General features: G+C 32.8%; 1 pseudogene; it reads left to right on the top strand.

Moving 5' to 3' along the window:
* The first annotated feature begins 3,683 nt into the window (after nucleotides 1–3,683).
* LOC133196234 (putative nuclease HARBI1) lies at nucleotides 3,684–5,311 on the top strand (annotated as a pseudogene).
* Nucleotides 5,312–19,565: the final 14,254 nt, after the last annotated feature.

The raw sequence follows: 19,565 nt of genomic DNA, 5'->3' as shown, positions 1-19,565 counted from the left end.
ATCACTATGACACTATAGTGATCACTTTGAAAACTTTGATTTACTATAGTGATAACTTTGACACTTTGATTTACTTTAGTTAACTATAGTATTTTTTTGTTAGGGCAGCGGACCTATAAAGCAACATTTATTCCAAAACATTTACATGAGAAGTCTTTCGCTGTTGCCTTCAAATCAACATTTCGATATATCGACGACGTTTTATCAATTAACAATATTCATTTTCATTCCTACGTTGATTTGATATTTCCCTTTGAACTCGAGATAAAAGATACCACAGAGTCTGACACATCTGTTTCATACTTAGATATTTTACTGGAAAAAGACGTTAATGGTAATTAACAACAAAACTGTATGGTAAATGTGACGACTTCAACTTTTCTATCGTCAACTTTTCTTATTCATGTGGTAATTAATATACGGTAATCACCTACATATGAATATTATATTTGTATGTCTCCCAGTTAATTCGATACGCACGAGCATGCGCGCTCTACGAACGAAGATTTTCTTAAACAGGAAAGGTATTGACAAATTAGTTTGGTTTTTTTTTATTTCCCCAGTTCATATATATGTGTCCTTTTAGCCAAAGTTGGGGAGCCTTGGAGTCTATAAGTTAATTTAACATGGTAATATACATTAATGTAAAATGAGGTTATTTTTGCATACACTCATCTTTCATACTGCATTCATCCTGTTGTATATACATCTGTCGTAGTCAGATAATGATTCCAATTAGACACATTAGTAAAGAAATCATTATTTTGCAATACCTAGGGCAATAGGCTAAATTATCATGTATTATTACCAAAAGAGAGCCATGCCCATCTTGTATTAAACTTGTCCAATTATGATTTTTCATATAAATGAATTTACACTTTTATAATAATATAATATATCACATTTAAGTCCAATAAGAGATGGTTATTCTTTTTTACTCCTTTTTCTATAATTATTTATGGGTTTTTTTTACAATACATATTATTACATTGAAAATGTCAACAATCTATACTAAGACCTACATTGTGTATGGTTTAATGATTTATATGTGTTAATGACAAACTTATTTATTATAAGCAAAGGTTTGTTAATGGTATGCATCGTATTTTAGATTTTTTTAATAATGAAGTATCACAAAAAATTAAGAAACATTACCAAGGTTCAAGAGATTTTTATGGAGAAAAAAGTTAATTAAAATGGAAAATGAAGTAGACTTGGATGTGAATGATATAAGATGCAAAAGGGGAAATATTTTATTTTTCAAAATAACTATAGACGTTCAGCTAGGATGGTTTTACTATAGAATTGTACCTCGAATTCTTGCAACTAATACATATTTATGTACCTAAGATTGGAATTACCGACTCAGAATTTTGTACATTTTGTGGATGTAATGCCGAAACATTTGGTCATTTATTTTGGGAATGCATATATGTAAATGAAACATGGGATAGTATATTAACATGGATAAAAGAAGAATATTATTTAGATATCACTTTGAACAAAACTGATGTTTTACTTGATGGATTTTACAAATATTACAACATTATGGACAAATTAGTAGATGATACAAGGATATTTGCAGTCTCATTTAAAGTCAACACTTCGCAAATCAAATTCTATGTTCGATACAAAGACCTCGTCAGCAAATATAGTCTGTTGTTAAGTTGAATGCTGACTGACGTTTTTTATACTAATTGTTAGGCCATTATTTTCAAACTGTATTGTCTACGGATTTTCGGATTGCCCGATCATGACAACGAGACACGGCTGATGTGACTAGTCGACAGGGGATGCTTATTCAATGGGACCTGATCCCACCTTTGATGTTTTTATTGGTCCGTGCCTGCTCTGCTCCCAACATGTATTGTTTCAGTGGACTTTTGAGCTTTATTATTGTTCGTTATCTTCATATTTCATTCTAGCAATATACATAATAATTTATAATATACATGTGATTTTATGTCTCGCAACTTATTCGATACTCAAGAGCATGCTCTGAAGACCAAATAGGTTCAAGATCTCATAGCTATAATATTCTGATCCTAGACGAACCATCTATTTCCGTTTTCACAAAATCTGAAAAAGAAAGGCTACATGAACAAGATGTTATGATTCAAGCAGACAAGGCTAGTTACGATATTGTCTTTATTTGTAAGGCTAATTATTTAAACTTATTTATTTATTTAATTATTAAGAACTTGGTTTTAATTCTGAATCCAGATATCCAACTTACACTCACAGTTCACTCTCTAAGGATGCAATTCTTCAAATTGCATTCAAAAAATTCAAATCAAAAAAACTAATTTCAGTTTCCAATACTTTTCACATTACATTTACAGTCAACAAATGTGGGTTCGATCTACCTTACCTATACTGGATTCCTAAACTTCATAAAAATCATTACAAAGATGCATCGCTTGGTCCAGCAAATGCTCTACCAAGCCCCTTTCTTTACTACTCACAAAAATATTTACTGTTGTAAATGAGAAACGTCAGACTACTGTGCAACAGCATACTCGAGAAGTAGTGTAAATAAAATGTGGCTTCTCAAAAACGCTAAAGAAACGTTTAGAAAATTTAAAATCACAAAATTTTTCATAAACATCAAAACGTATTACTTTGCTACACTTTATACAACCATTCCTCGCGACAAATTAACCAGAAGTCTCTGACGAGACTGTAGCTCTACTGGTTGTACTTATAAAGGAAGATAAAAGAGGCACTTGGACTTGAAACTCTGCAACAGCAATACATAGAATAATGATCCTTGGTTTAGTCTCTAAAACTGTAGGAGAAGTAGCCTTTTAAAACAATTTTACAGAAATTTCGATTAAAGTAACCATGGCAATATCAGTCAACAAAATCAAAAAACAATAATGACAATTATGTATCTTGGTGTAGTCTACTTGTATGCCAAGTTATACTGAAATACGACAAAAAGTGTAGGAGGAGTAGCACTTCTAGAGTATTTCCAGAATATTTCTACTTTAAGTAACCATGGCAACACCGTTCATCGAAATCCAAAACTGATATACAGAATTATGTATCTTAGTGTAGTCTACGTGTGTTCCAAGTTATACTGAAATCTGACCAAAACTGTAGGAGGAGTAGCTTTTAAAAGGAATTTCACAAAAATTTCTGTTTTTAGTAACCATGGCAACAACGTCTATTGAAATCAAAAACCGATAAACAGAGTTATGTATCTTAGTATGGTCTACTTGTGTGCCAAGTTATATTGAAATCAGATCAAAACTGTAGGAGGAGTAGCATTTTTGAAAGTTTTTCACAGAAATTTCTATTTTTAGTAACCATGGCAACACCGTTCATTGAAATCAAAAACCGATAAACAGAATTATGTATCTTAGTATGGTCTACTTGTGTGCCAAGTTATATTGAAATCAGATCAAAACTGTAGGAGGAGTAGCGTTTTGAAAAATTGTTTACAGACGGACAGACAGACAGACGGACGGACAGCGGACACATTACTATCGCATAAGCTCTTCTGGCGACCGTTTCACTAACAGGTCGTAGATCGTAAACGTAGACGTAAACGTAGACGTAGAACGTAAGTGCGTTTCACTAAGAGTTACGATTTGCGAGTTACTATTGAAGTTGATCGTAAGTCCACGAGTGGTCAGGGGCACTCGTAAATTGACTTGCGAGCACGTAAACAAACAAAAATGGCGTCTGTTGTCCTTCTAGCAGACGATTCTACACGAAACTTTCGACGAGAGAGGATTTTCCGGGATCGGACAAATCCTCTCGATTACCTAAATGACGCAGAAGTAATCGAAAGGTATCGTTTACCTCGAGTCTTCCTATACAGATTGATGGACTTGGTAATTAAACGCTGATGTGCAAAGGACGACAGGACGAAGCCATTCCTTGTCCTGATCTACCCAGGTATAAACATCTCTGTATGTAAATATTACGAAGTCCGAGTCCGACACTTAGCATTTATTGTATGCCGGGGTTCTACGGTACCGGTGTACTTATTGATGAAGGTTGGAAACAAAACTAAATACTTAGAATTGTAAACAATAAATGTCACTCATCAACAATAAAACATGTGTATCAATAATGTATCAGCTTGAAATGGTTTTGTTTACTCACTAAATCATGAAATACACATGAAAACTATACCACACGTAAGTTGCTAGTGTCAAGGGACGTTACTCTGATACCGGTGTATATGTATGGTGCGCTACCAGCGTTACAATTAGGCAAAATTTTGGAACATACTAAAGACCTGACCTACTAAAGACCTGACTGACCTGACCAACAAAAAATTCTCCAAATATAATATTCTGAGTTTTTATATCAATTTTTTTCATGATAATTTCTTAATCATAAAGTGCAATTCAATTGAATAAAGGTTTATTCAATCATTTTTACCAAATTTATTGTCATTTATCCATTCATTTCATAAAAATTTAATGACCTGACCAAATTTGAAATGACCTGATCAAATGATAATCATTCATAATTGTTATCTTTTTAGAAATATTTGATAGATTTTTAACATATATTCTCTATTATAGTGATTGATAGTTTGGATAAAATGTTTTTAGAAACAATTTTACTAAATATTTAGTCTTTATCCATTCATTTCATGAAAATTTAATGACCTTATGTATTTTTCAAAACATTACCTCCACAGGGATGACGGCTGGCTTCTCGGGGACTCGGCGTATGCTTTAAAACGTTACATGATGACGCCAAAATCCAACCCAAGCAATAAGGCAGAGGAAAATTATAACTTAGCCCACAGCAAAACGAGAGTTGTTGTTGAAAGAGCACTTGGTGTGTGCAAATCCCGATTCAGGTACTGTTTAACTAAAATATTTCAAAGTTTTTAAAACAATTAAGAAATTTTGAAAGGTGTGACATTTACGGTTTGATTTGAAATATAATTTCATCAAACTACACTGTATGTGTTCATTTTGCGGGATGTTGAGATTACGCATCGCAACCAGGGAGGATATGTTTCAGACTACTTCAATTTTGCTTGATGGAGGCTGGAATCAAGATCCAATCGGATTAAAATGTATATACTAGAATGTGAGTTTTTTTTCTGAAATAGGTGCATACATAAATCTGGATGCTTTTATTTACCCCTGCAAAAAGTGTGCAGATTATCACAGCTGTGTTTAAGCTTCACAACATGTGTATGGACATAAAGATGCCCATAGATGGAGAGATGTTTGATAACGATCCAGACCAGGAGTTTCCTGTGCCAGAAGGCGTAACTGCTGACGATGCTGGACAAACAGTCAGACAGAGACTAATACAGAGATTTGCCAATTGAAACTATCAGTCCCTCAAACAACTGAGAAATCTCCTGCTATTGCAATTTTATTTTTTTGCAGATGCAAGATCTCCAATACTAATCAAACTGTCTCTCAGCATTTTGTTTGAAGATGAAATGAAATGTTCTTAAGGAAGCTCTAAACATCAATGATTTTTTTTTTGTTGGATTTTCAAGAAAATTACCGGTATATCATATAAAGGTGTACATGAGTTTATTCAGTTCATGTTCAACAAAGCTTACCTGCCATATTTCCCGAGGAAAAATGTTCAGACTCAATGATGATTTAGTAGTGAACAGGAGTCACTGTTGCTTACTAATATTGGTAAAATACAGTATAATAATGTATTCAGTTAGTCTATATTGGTCTGATATTAAGTTGAGAATACTTCAGTCTATAACAAATTGTGTCATTAACAAACGATTCCTGTTATTTCATTTTTCATATAGCATGTATAGGGTCAGGTCACTTTAACTGCATAAAACTACATTTTTGTATCCTACAATTAGAACTCTTTAATGTACTGTGTTCAGAGCTTCCTTAAAGATGAAATGATTTCTTCTAAAATAAGACAACTGAAACTGTTTTACATTGTTACTATCATAATCATTTAATAATTCATCTCACTATAAATGTAAATACATGTATTTCAGAATTCTCAATAATGGTAACTTTAATTATGCATACAGCTGAACAGGTGGCTGACCAAGGAAGAAAAGCTTTTTTTCTTATAAATTATTATCACTTATACATGTATTTCTTTCTAAAGAATAATTTTATTATGGTTAAAGTAATATATATATAGCGTGCTATCTGTTTAGCTAAACAGAATAGTTTACCAGAACCAGTATTGCTTACATCACAGTATATGTCTTGCATCATCAGGATATCAATCTGCTTTATATTAAGTCATTATCTTTATTTTGCTAAAGTAATATTGCTTGACTACTTATCATTATATGTATTGTATTTCAAAATTTTAAAGATATTACAATAATTGAACCCTATTTTGCTGCTGTTTTTTCTACAAACATACCATAACGATACATGTAGGACATTAATAACTGTAAGATAACTCACAAGTATTATAATAATATGCATATTTCACATAAAACAATAACAAATTTTTTGTTTCATTAGCAGAATAACATTCTTGTGAAATTTGTACAAAGTAAGCATCTTAAGCATTTACTTCACAAATACACACACACCCTCCGATGAGATATACAGTCATTTACACAACACAACATTAGATATACAGTCATCTATACAACATAACATGAGATATACAGTCATCTATACAACATAACATTTTATTCAACAAATACAGTTCCTACCAATCTTCCAGATTAATTTGTTTTTGAAAACAAGAGGCCCAAGGGCCTTCAATCGCTCTTCTGATAAACTGTACAACCTATCACTTCTATTTGAATCCTCTAAGTATCCTGTATATATAGATAAACCCTTAAAATTCCAAAGGTAGGTCATCATGACCTACATTTTAGATGAAACACTCTGAGAACCCAATTAGTACCTGAGAGTTGGTCATGGTGACCTACTTATCAATTGTCATTCTCTGAGGACCCAAGATGCATCAACTAAGTTTGATGATTCTAAGCCAATTAATACCTAAAAAATTTTAAATTATAACCATAAAATTTCAAAAGTAGGTCAGTGACCTACTTTTCAGATGACATACTTTGAGGACCCAAGATGCATCAACTGATAAAGTTTGATGATTCTAAGCCAATTAGTTCCTGAAATATATAATTAAAGCCATAAATTTTCAAAAGTAGGTCATGGTGACTTTTTTTTCAGTCGACTTACTCCGAAAACCCAAGATGCATCAACTGACAAAGTTTGATGATTCTAAGCCAATTAGTACCAGAAATATTTAATTATAGTCATATAAATTGAAAAGTAGGTCAAGGTGACCTACTTTTTAGTTGATGTACTTTGAGGACCCAAGATACATCAACTGACTAAGTTTGATGATAATAGGCCTTAAATTGTTCAAAATATGCTTCTAAATCATTTTGAAAAAGAATGGCCGCAAAATTTAAAAATTAGGTCACCGTGACCTACTTTTGAGTCAACATGATATGAGGTCCTTAGATACATTAACTGACAAGATTTGATGATCCTAGTCCTTATAGTAAGCAAAATATCAACATTTTAATAAAATGTAATTTTTGGTCAACTTTGAAGTGACCTTGAGACCATGCTCTTTGCCCCAGGGTGATGCCTTGAACAATTTTTAATCTACAACATATCCTCATCCTTTTGTGTAAGTTTGCTGATAATCTGAACAGTGGTTATTGAGAAGAAGATTTTTTAGCAACCAGTACTTTTGTTTCTATTTTCCTAATTATCTCCCCTTGTTTAAGGGTCACAACCCTAGTTTTAGTATAAAAGGGAGCCCTTGGGCCAAGAATACCCTGTGACAAATTTGACAATAATTGGCCAAGGGGTTCTTGAGTTATGGCCCATATTCTAAAAAGTTTACGCACACCGCACAAATGGCCATAGCATTAGCTCTTTGAGCCTTTGGCTCAGAAGAGCTAATAAAAGGTGAGTGAATTTAAAGATAAATCTGCACTCTATTTGCATAAACTGATTTGGATGTTTGATTTGAAAAATTTATACATTTTCTTTTTGTAAACCTAAAAATAATTGTGCATTTTGTTAATGATCATTCACATTACAAACAGTCAAGATAAAAGTAAAATTCATACCTACACATGCACTTTTTTCACCTTTGATAATCATTTCATGTATATATATAGTCTAAAATTTTATTGGAAATTTGAACTAATTACACTATTTTGTTGTATAAATCTTAAATCCCTTGGCTGGTACAAATGTATATGTATTTTATACTCAGTACATTAGTATTTCTTTTATACTCACTAGAGATTCTGCTATTGACAGAATGACTGTTAGCTGCAACAACAGTGAAAAATAGAATGAAAAGCAACAGTAAAAAATAAAATGAAAAGCATATTTTCATTGCGGCTACTTAAGAAATGAAAAGCATATTTTCATTGCGGCTATTTAAGAAATGAATTTACTAGCTACCCTGTGTATGTACATGTATTTATGTTGTATTAAAAGCAATATTTAAGTATTGTGATAAATTTAATTATTTGTGTGAAATTTACTCACCTGAAATAGTCTGTAGAGCCTTTTCTGGTTGATAGAAACCTGTGCAATTAAAACTAGAGATGTACATTGTACAGTACATAACAATGCCAAAGAAGGAATACATAGAATTTACATTTAGGACTGCTTGTTGTTGTTGTTTTTTTTTAAAGAGTCTGTAACCTTTCTAAATATTACAAAGGAACATATGCCCAAATACTGAATAGTTCACAAGAAAAGTTTCGATACTTAAATTTCAAAATTGTGTTAATGACATTATTGAAATAATTTGCACATTGTCGCATATTTTTTTTTGGCCTTCTCTGAAAGAGATGATAATATAAAGTAACTAACCAGATGATGGTGGTGCCTCCATCCCCATTTCTGGTTCAAGATCTGCTTCCTCTAAAATTTATATATGCAAAGTATTATCAAAGATGTAATTTTTCAGTTACCACTTGTATCATATGTTAAATTATAATCATACAAAATTAAATAAAGTGTATCTTATAATTATTGACCATGAAATAAATACAGTTGAACTTCAGTATCTCGAACAATGATATCTCATATACCGGTACGTTACCATGGATACGTCAAAGTGATTTGGAAGTCCCAACTACTTTTTCCTTATGTATTTTACCCTAGATATATTGAATCCTAGGATATCTGGAATTCTTTTTCCGGTCCCATTGAGTTCAAGATAATGAAGTTTGACTGTAATGTAAGAATTATTTCAGAAACATATGTACGAGTACCATATCTTCTCTTTGACACTGGTATATCTTGTCTGGATTGAGTATCTACAAAAACAGAGGAGAGATATTAAAGTGTTCGAACTTCGAACATAAAATCAAATCATAAATGAACCTGATATATTGATTATATTCACTCACATGTATAATAGCAATGACTTACCACTTCAGTTAAAAAAACCAGAAGTCTCTGATGAGACTGTAGCTCTACTGGTTGTATTTATAAAGGAAGATAAAAGTAGCACTTGGACTTGAAACTTTGCAACAGCAATAAATAGAATAATGATCCTTGGTTTAGTCTCTTTTTGGCAAGATTTATTATTATATCAGACTAAAACTGTAGGAGGAGTAGCCTTTTAAAACAATTTTACTGAAATTTTGATTTAAGTAACCATGGAAACATCATTCAACAAAATCAAAAAACAATAACACCAATTATGTATCTCTGTAGTCTACTTGTATGCCACATTATTCTGAAATCAGACAAAAAGTGTAGGAGGAGTAGCGTTTTGAAAGTATTTCAAGAAAATGTCTATTTTTAGTAACCATGGCAACACCATTCATCAAAATCCGAAACTGGTACAGAGAATTATGTATCTTAGTGTAGTTTACTTGTATGCTAAGTAATACTAAAATCAGACCAAAACTGTAGGGGTAGCATTTTGAAGGTATTTCAAGGAAATTTCTATTTTTAGTAACCATGGCAACATCGTTCATCGAAATCAAAAACCGATAAACAGAACTATGTATCTTATTATAGTCTACTTGTGTGCCATGTTATATTGAAATCAGATCAAAACTGTAAGAAGAGTAGCATTTTGAATGTTTTTCACAGAAATTTCTATTTTTAGTAACCATGGCAACACCGTTCATCGAAATCAAAAACCGATACACAGAATTATGTATCTTAGTGTAGTCTACTTGTGTGCCAAGTTATATTGAAATCAGACCAAAACTGTAGGAGGAGTAGCATTTTGAATGTTTTTCACAGAAATTTCTATTTTTAGTAACCATGGCAACACCGTTCATCGAAATCAAAAACCGATACACAGAATTATGCATCTTTGTATAGCCTACTTGTGTGCCAAGTTATATTGAAATCAGATCAAAACTGTAGGAGGAGTAGCATTTTGAATGTTTTTCACAGAAATTTCTATTTTTAGTAACCATGGCAACACCGTTCATCGAAATCAAAAACCGATACACAGAATTATGCATCTTAGTATAGTCTACTTGTGAGCCAAGTTATACTGAAATCAGATCAAAACTGTAGGAGGAGTAGCATTTTGAATGTTTTTCACAGAAATTTCTATTTTTAGTAACCATGGCAACACCGTTCTTCGAAATCAAAAACCGATATACAGAATTATGTATCTTAGTATAGTCTACTTGTGTGCCAAGTTATACTGAAATCAGATCAAAACTGTAGGAGGAGTAGCATTTTGAATGTTTTTCACAGAAATTTCTATTTTTAGTAACCATGGCAACACTGTTCATCGAAATCAAAAACCGATACACAGAATTATGTATCTTAGTGTAGTCTACTTGTGTGCCAAGTTATATTGAAATCAGACCAAAACTGTAGGAGGAGTAGCATTTTGAAAAATTGTTTACAGACGGACGGACAGACAGACAGACAGACGGACGGACGACGGACACATTACTATCGCATAAGCTCTTCTGGTCTCTGACCAGTAGAGCTAATAACAAGAGGTCCAGGGGCCACATCGCTCACCTGAGCACTGTGGCTAGGAAACAAGCAAAAATCAGTTTAGTATTGAAAAGCTTAAACGCATAAGTGGTCCTGACCTACCCCTGAAACGGAGGGGGGGGGGTTGATTTGAACAAAATTGAACCTACACTTACTAAGGATGCTTACATATAACTGTGACTTTTTTCCCTACAAGCTTGAACTTTCATTGTGGCCCCAATTACCCCTGGGGGTTATTGATTTGAACAAACTTGAATCTACACCACCTGAGGATGCTTCCATATAAATAGGACCAAACATGGCTTTGCTGTTCTTGGGAAGATTTTTCCTATATATTGCTATATGTAAAACTTTCATCATTCATTGTGGCCCATCCTGGCCCATTGGTTCTTGAGAAAAAGATTTTTCAATGATGCATTAATTTTTCGCTATTTCATAATTATCTCCCCTTGGAGGAGGGCATGGCCCTTCATTTGAACAAAACCCAAGGATACTCTGTGCCAATGGCCCAGTAGTTCTGGAGAAGATGAAAATGTGAAAAGTTTATGACAACGCTGACAACAGACAATAGACAAATTTCTATCAGAAAAGCTCACTTGAGCCTTCAGCTCAGGTGAGCTAAAAACTGTATGATCAGATTCTGAAATTTTTTAAGTGTATTTATATTTATACTTGCATGTTTTATCTGTTGGCAAACTTGCTGTACACAAACAGTCAAAACCCCCTCCACACCAGAAATGACACTTCTGAGAGGATAGATACAATCTTATAAAAAAAATACGTATTTAAATACAATACATACTTCTCTAATTGATATTCATGAATATACATTTTTTATTGAAACCAATTAAATATCACATTAATTCGTATCTTTTTCATGTCAATTTCAAAAACTTCAGTTTTTTTTTATTTTGGAAAAGAAAGAATAAATTTCAGTTACTTTTCCTTTTATTAAATTCAATTGTTGTCAACTGTATCATGATACATGTTGTATCGCATTACTGTGTTGTGATATATATCGTATCGTTAGGTCGCTTGCGATACTCAGACGCACTGTCCAGTGTATACTTAAGAAATGAAGTTAATTTTTAAAGAATCATGAGGACATGAACTACGACGCTTCACGCTGGAATATTTCATGAAGCGTGTTAGCGCTTCATGATAAATATGCCGGCGTGAAGCGTTGTAGTTCATGTACCTCATGAATTTTCAAAAAATAAATTCATTTCTTATATTTACATTATTTTCCTGATGAGTTGCCACAAATTACGCCATTCAACTGTCATTTTTTAAAGCAAAATAGTTTGCATTATACTTTTGACGTCAAGTGTGATATAATTACGTAACAAAGGAGATATTCATGCTCATCCATGTCGGTTCATGAGAAAATGTACAGTCTTCTAATTTGCAAAGAATCTTAAGGAAAAATATTTGGAAATGTAAATAATTTAACTCTGGTTGTAACGCTGTATTTGATTGGATAATAAAAATTACTTTATATCGTATAAAATGGGTTGCCTACGTCACAATGAGTTGCGTCAAAAACGTATCGCTCCACCTATGTTGCATTCAAATTTTGAACATATTGTAGTCATTTTTTTTAGGACAATCATCTTTTTTTCTAACACCAAATGAATGAAAATTAAATTATAAGAATGAATTTAAAAGCTACCCATTTTATACGGTATAAACTGGGTTGGAGCAGTTTACGCTTTATAAACCGTGAAGCTATTAAATTCATTCCTTAAATATATATATTGAAATGAAAGCATAAATAAATTTCTGAGTCTATGATTTTAATGATGATTATCTATGTATTAGCTAATTTAAAAAAAAAATATTAACCATCTACCCACCTTTAAAAAATGTGGGTTGGAGTACATCAAACTAACAAATATTTAATGATGATCATAGAACAATGCTTGCTAATAGCAAATTTTTCCAACATTCCAGCCTATGTCTGATCATTGATATGGTTATAAATGTATCCCAAGAAACGTCATTTGCAGCTGAAAGAATTTGATTTTAGCAATTGTTATTATAAAAGACGTTATATATATATATATATATATATATATATATATATATATATATATATATATATATATATATATATATATATATTACCAAATAAATTTTTTATTTGGTAAAAATAGCTATATCTTACATGTACCTGTTGGCCTCCTTTTTCTTGGTGTGGCTTTGGATGTCCTGCCATATTTTTTTTTTTTGACATCTTTAACTGCTCTTACACAGGTGGAGCTTGCATTTACCCTGCATTTAATTATAGTAATTTTTAAAAAAATGAACCTTTTACAACTCAAGAACATTAACACATTGAATAACATATTCCAACAGACCAGTGATTTGCTTCAAGTTTTGATGGTTGATTGATTATATACTGATTGACGTAAGCATGATTTCTTCTTTACTTTAGCCTATCTTTATCTGTTAAAATTATTTTACTGAATTTCCCCTTACTAAGTTGCCGTCTAGCCGTTTTAAGTTCGGTAATTTTCCGGGGAAAAATATTGGAATATGTTGGTTGGGGGACTGAATACAAGTTCAATACAAGTTTTAAAAAACGTTAAAAAAAATGCTTCAACTGCAGATGTTGTCATCTAGATTCAACCTTATAAAGTACGAGATACCTTTCAGTGATGTCACGCCAGACACGTTGTTTAGTCCGGATAGTAAGCGATGGGCTAAACTTCCCTCGAATAATAGCCCATCGCTCACAATCTGTAACGAGATCCACCAAGTTTTCTATCGCCGCTTCATTCCAGTTTGCCTTTGTACTCTCTTCCATGTTTACGATCGTCTGCTGTAACCACAGTTACCTCCTTAGTCAGAAGAGTTCCAACAAGTTGATCGTAACTCGTCGGTCGTAAGTGCTACGTTTACGATAGGTTTAATGAAACGCTCGTTTACGTGCACGTCTGGCAATCGTAAACGTAGTCGTACGTTTACGATCTACGATTTGTAAGTGAAACGGTCGCCTGGTCTCTGACCAGTAGAGCTAAAAAACTAGACTTTTTGATATCATACTCTTCTTCAATAAAAATGGAACTCTGAAATTTTTATATTTTGATTGGTCATCAACAAAATTACTTAAAAATCAGTCTGATTTTAAACACAAATACAAAATCACTTTGTTAAAAATCAGTCTGATATTATACACATTGTCAAAAACTCTGAAGTTGATATTAAAAGGATGCTGGAGTTCCTCATGGACGACATCTATATAGTCTTTGCAGATCAGGTCTTCTAACAAATTGTTGGAAATCACATGTACGAACAAATTTAAACCGAGGCAGGCTATTGACAGATAAATTTATGTTACAGAGATTTCAACAACCTCCTTTACAGGTAGTATTTTCAAAATTATATGGGTCGTATTTTGACTGACATATTTCATGCCAATTGATAGGTCTTTGTTTTTATACTAAATTTGACTAGGGAATATTTAGTCTACCTGATCAAATACGTAGGGCTCACACCGGATGTGATGGGTCGACCGGGGATGTCAACTCCTCCTAAGCACCTGACTGCACCTCTGGAATATGGGGTGTTCTGTGTTTTTACATGCATGCCCTGTTCAAAACATGTGTATTTATTCATTGTCCGTTATCTTAAATTTTTCATTGAGGATTTTAAGTATTTCTATTCTTCTTTTCCACAGAATTGATGAGAACAGACAATTTTCAAGTTGATAAAATAAATAGGAAATTTTTAAAAAGATATTCATTTCTTCCTTAATTCTCAATTAATAAAATGTTAATAAATTGAGTATTGCAGATAAAATACAGAAGACAAAAGTAATAACCTACTAAGATTGCACTAAAATACAAGCCACAAGATGAGAAAAGGAAAGTTAACATGAAACTGTTCAAAGGAAAGTATTTTTCTCCTCAAACAATGTTCATTCTGAAAAATATCTACATTTAATCATTAAATTTCAGAAATATTGATACTAATTAATTTTTTTTTATTAATATTTCAAACATCACTTGTAAACTTGTATGGAGCATGTACAAGGTAATTGACATTAGTACAATTCAATAAACATTTAAACAATCTTGAACAAACAAGGTGCTAGCAACTACATCCTTTGTTGAGAAATAAATTAGGTTAATTGCGCATTGGATTCAGACTCTTAACACTGACTTTTTCAGACGTCAAACACATTCATTGGCATGAACAACAACAATTAAGCATATCTTCTTGTAAAGAAACTTCTATTAAAACGCGGAATTCATGTATACATATACAAAAGTCTTTGAAAAATTACGTTGATACAAATGAATGACAGTTTTTACAGAGTGACATGGGCGAAGGAGTTTAAAACATGACTGAATGACAAACTAATGACATTTTTTAAAATCATTTTTCTGTACTTCTCAAGTTTATAAGATGGCTATTTGCGTGATTATTTTGAACAGCTTACTTCCATCAAAATTATGATATTCGTAGCTACTTGATATAGGTTTCGTTCCCTAGGCTGATTCAAGTCAGTCATTCTTTTTAAAAAACATACAATTATTGCTGGCTTTGAGGTCAATACCACATGAGGAGTACAATATTCCCCAAGCTCGAAGGGTGAGATGAATATTGCACTTCAAAGGTGACTAAATCATAGTATTTACTTAAAAGAAAACAGCAATAATTGTTTTATTATATGATTAAATGACAAAAGCTCGTTAAGCAATCCATTCCATCTTACTTGTTTACATTTGCTGAAGTTCTAGCCAAACGCTACGAGAGAAGCGGGGTTAAAAAAAATAACCAAATCAAGTTGTATTAATTTGGAATTTTTCAAAATCCATTTTAGATGCTATGCAGAAAAAAATAACTAAATGTCAGGCACATAAGATTGATTTTGAATGTGGGAGGGGGTGTCTTTTTAATGAAAAAACAATTACCCAAATACCTGAAGAAAATCTTTGACTACCCCCCCCCCCCCATTAAAAAAGAAGAATTCTCCAAACTCCAAATTTTCTTTTCTTTCTTTCGGGGTTGGGATTGGTTTAGGTTCATTAACGGGAAGGGACACAACCAGCCTATCAATGTTGATTGGAAGTAAAGTAAAAAAAATACGTTCAGATAAACAGTGTGGGGAGGGGACAGGTCCCCTGCAGTATCCCACCCCACACCCCCATCTCCCCGATGCCATTTGCCTGAATGTTATCTTCATCTACGTGGAAGTCGAGTGCAAGTGAAATAACTTTCCAGAATTATTTATTTCCCGATCTATTTTTAGTCCAAAGTTGAAAGAAATCTTTACATTAACCTGGAAAGTCATGTGCAGGTGAACATAATGTATTATTATAATAATAATAATTATTATTTTTTACAATGTTGGATCTCAATCAAAGAGCTAGGAGTTACTCGATCATATAATAAATAATATTATAAATATTATATCTTTGAAGTTTCTTCGTAGATATGTAGGATGTGAATTGTGTGCATTATTACTATTAGTATAATTAACATTTCCACAACTGTCCCCACTAGTTCAGGGTTCAGGCCCCAGAGACCGGCTAAGTTTGTAATATTGTATTAAAAATATCCAAAAATTCTTTTTTTTTCCCCTGAACACCGAAGAGGAAAACTATTGGTCTGATTAAAATCAGCAATTACACTTCCATGGAATAAGGATTTAAGCTCTATATTTGGGCTAATTTCATCATATCTTTAAAAATCATCTTTGTTCATGATACCCTACAGGCATATTGTTCATATAATTTTAATGAGCACGTCTTTATGGCCCTGTTTAAGAACTGAAAAATAGGAAATGCATGTTTACGAGTAAAGGCATCAGTTTGGGCTAAGCTACCAAAGTCATATATGAAAAGTGCATTAATATCTTTGAAAATCCTGTTCTTTTCTTGTATATAAAACTAGTCAAACAATGAACAGTTCAATGAAAACTGTGACAAAATTGTGAATTCATCGCGTCTTCTTTCGGAGTACAGACGTACAAAGTAGAGCTTCAATGGTTTTTCAAAATTATTATATCTTTTTAAAATATTTTTCTCATTCTTTGATACATCTGCCACAGAGTTTTTTTTCCATGATTATGATAAACAACTAAGCTTCTTTGAGAATTTTGAAAAACAAGCAAACTCAAAGAATTGTGGTCCCCCGCTTTCGGTGTCTAAGTGGATGGGATGCCATTATTTATGGCATATATATTACAACTGTCTTGGTTGTGTGTCTTGTCTTGTCTATGCATCATACGAAAAGACATAAATTATTAAATTAATAACAGTTATGGCAAAGATATTAGCTTCTCAAAACTACATCAAACTTAATGATCAAGGTCATGAGGTTAACAACCATAATACAATCTGAAAAGTCTTGTCACAGTTAATGCACATGTGAAAAAAAAATATCAAAACCCAGAGTAAACAATTGGAAAGGTCTTGAAACAGGTAAGGCCCATGTCAAGTCTAAATGCCATATCTTCCGTCATTCAAAAATCATCACCTATATTAATTTTTTTTTTTTGAAAATTAGGTCAAACTTGAAGTCAAGGTCATGGGGTTGAAAAACATAGTACATTTGGAAATGCTTGTCCAGGTAATTCACGTGTCAAATATGAATGCCCCATCTTCGCTCCTTCAAAAGTTAGCATCACTGATAAAATATTTGAAAATTAGGTAATCTTGAAGGTCAAGGTCACCGGGTCAACTATCATAGCACATTCGGAAACATTTTGACACAGATAATGCACTCGTCAAATATGAACGCCCTATCGTATGCCATTCAAAAGTAATCACCAAAGTTATTTTTTTTTAATTAGGTCAAACATGAAGGTCAAGGGGTCAAAAATCATAGCATGGTCGGAAACATGTTGTCACAGGTAATGTACATGTCAAATATGAAGCCCTATCTCTTCTCAATCAAAATTTATAAACAAAGATAACATTTTTAAAAAGTAGGTCAAACTTCAAGGTCAAGGAGTCAAAAATTATAGTTGGAAAGGTCTTGTCAGAGGTAATGTACATGTGTAATATGAAAATCCTCATTCGAAAGTCATGACCAATTCAAAGTAATGTTGAAATTTTAGAAAAGTAAGTCAAACTTCAAGGTCAGGGTCACGGGGTCAAAAATCAAAGTATATTTGGAAAGGTCTTGTCACAGATAATGTACATGTGAAATATTAAAGCCCTATCTCTTCTCATCCAAAAGTTATCACCAAGGTTAAAGTTTTTGTGACAAACAGACTGACAGACGGACGAATGATATTGAATTTCCCCCTCGCTTTCGCGAAAGCGGTGGACAAAAAATACTTATCGAATATAATGAACAGGATTTAGAGTTGAACTTAATTGATATGCTGAAAATAAATAGCACCAAACTTTTCTGCTTTAGTCACGAATTTTTAGCGGGATAATGTCTTACCTGAGTATATTGTGCACTTTACAGCTATCGTTAAAATCATATCCTTTGACTACAGCAGCTCGACCCCAGGATAGTAATGGTCATACACTAAATATATGACTCTTTTGAAAATAATATTTTATAGTGCCTCTTGACAGGGATATGTATGACTTATTCTTGACACATGCACATCAAACAGGCTATTTGAAAGTATGATTGATTGTAGTAAGCAGCTGGTCCTCTTTCAAAATTGTGAAAGTTAAACCCCTGATTTTAGACCCCAGGGTAGGGTTAAGTATGTCGTTTATCGTAAATTCTTTATACATTAAAGCATTTATATAATCAGACAGGCTGCAAGCACGATAAGTCGATTACTTATAAGCCACATGTATGAACCATAACCAGACAAGTAGGTATTGTTTTTTTTACGAAAAAAAAAACACGTCTCCCCTTCTTTACCAACATTAACGAGTGCAATAATAAGATCAGGGTCAAAAATAATTATGCAGTGCATCTCAGATCAAATTCCCCCATCTGTGTACAAAATTTCAAGTCTTCACGTCAAAAGGATCTTAATTCATTGTCTGGTCGTGTTTTACTTAATTTGACCTTGAATGAAGAAAGCGGCCAAGGTCAAATATAATGATGCAGTGCTTTGAGTCTTAATATTGTCTTTCCTTCTTCCAAGTTTGAAATTCTAATGTCAAAAAGTTCTCAAGTTATGACCTTGACTATATTTTCATGTAAAAGATTGACTTTGACTTTATTAATAGGTCAAAGTGAAAAAAAAAAACGTTGGCATTCACACTTCCTCTACATCACTTCTCCATGTTCCTCTACGTCACTTCTCCATTTCCAAGTTTGAAGTCTTAATGTCAAAGGGTTCTCAAGTTATGGTCTAGTCGTGTTTTCTCAATTTGACCTTGGTGAAGGGGTTAAGGTCAACATTTTGACGCAGTGCATCTTGTATCAATGTCTTCTTAGTTCTTAGTTCCAAGTTTGAAATCCTAATATTAAAGGGTTCTCAGGCTATGGCTTGGATTCTCTTTTGATGTAAAAGTTTGACCTTGACTTTATAAATTGGATCAAGATCAAAAATTTTGGTTTCAAAAATTTTGGTTTCATGCATCCCTCCTTCATACCATCTCTGCATGTTCCACCGCCGAAATATGGCTGAAATATTGCCGACTCGGCGTAAAACAATAATAATCAATCAATCTGCATGTTCCAAATTTGAAGTCGTAATAACAAAGGGTTCTT

This window comes from Saccostrea echinata, unplaced genomic scaffold, assembly GCF_033153115.1.
Source record: "Saccostrea echinata isolate AGI-Se365-2 ecotype Australia unplaced genomic scaffold, CSIRO_AGI_Sech_v1 ptg000001l, whole genome shotgun sequence".
Taxonomy (NCBI): domain Eukaryota; kingdom Metazoa; phylum Mollusca; class Bivalvia; order Ostreida; family Ostreidae; genus Saccostrea; species Saccostrea echinata.
Note: the sequence above shows the minus strand (reverse complement) of the source record. Positions and strands in the feature narration are given on the sequence as shown.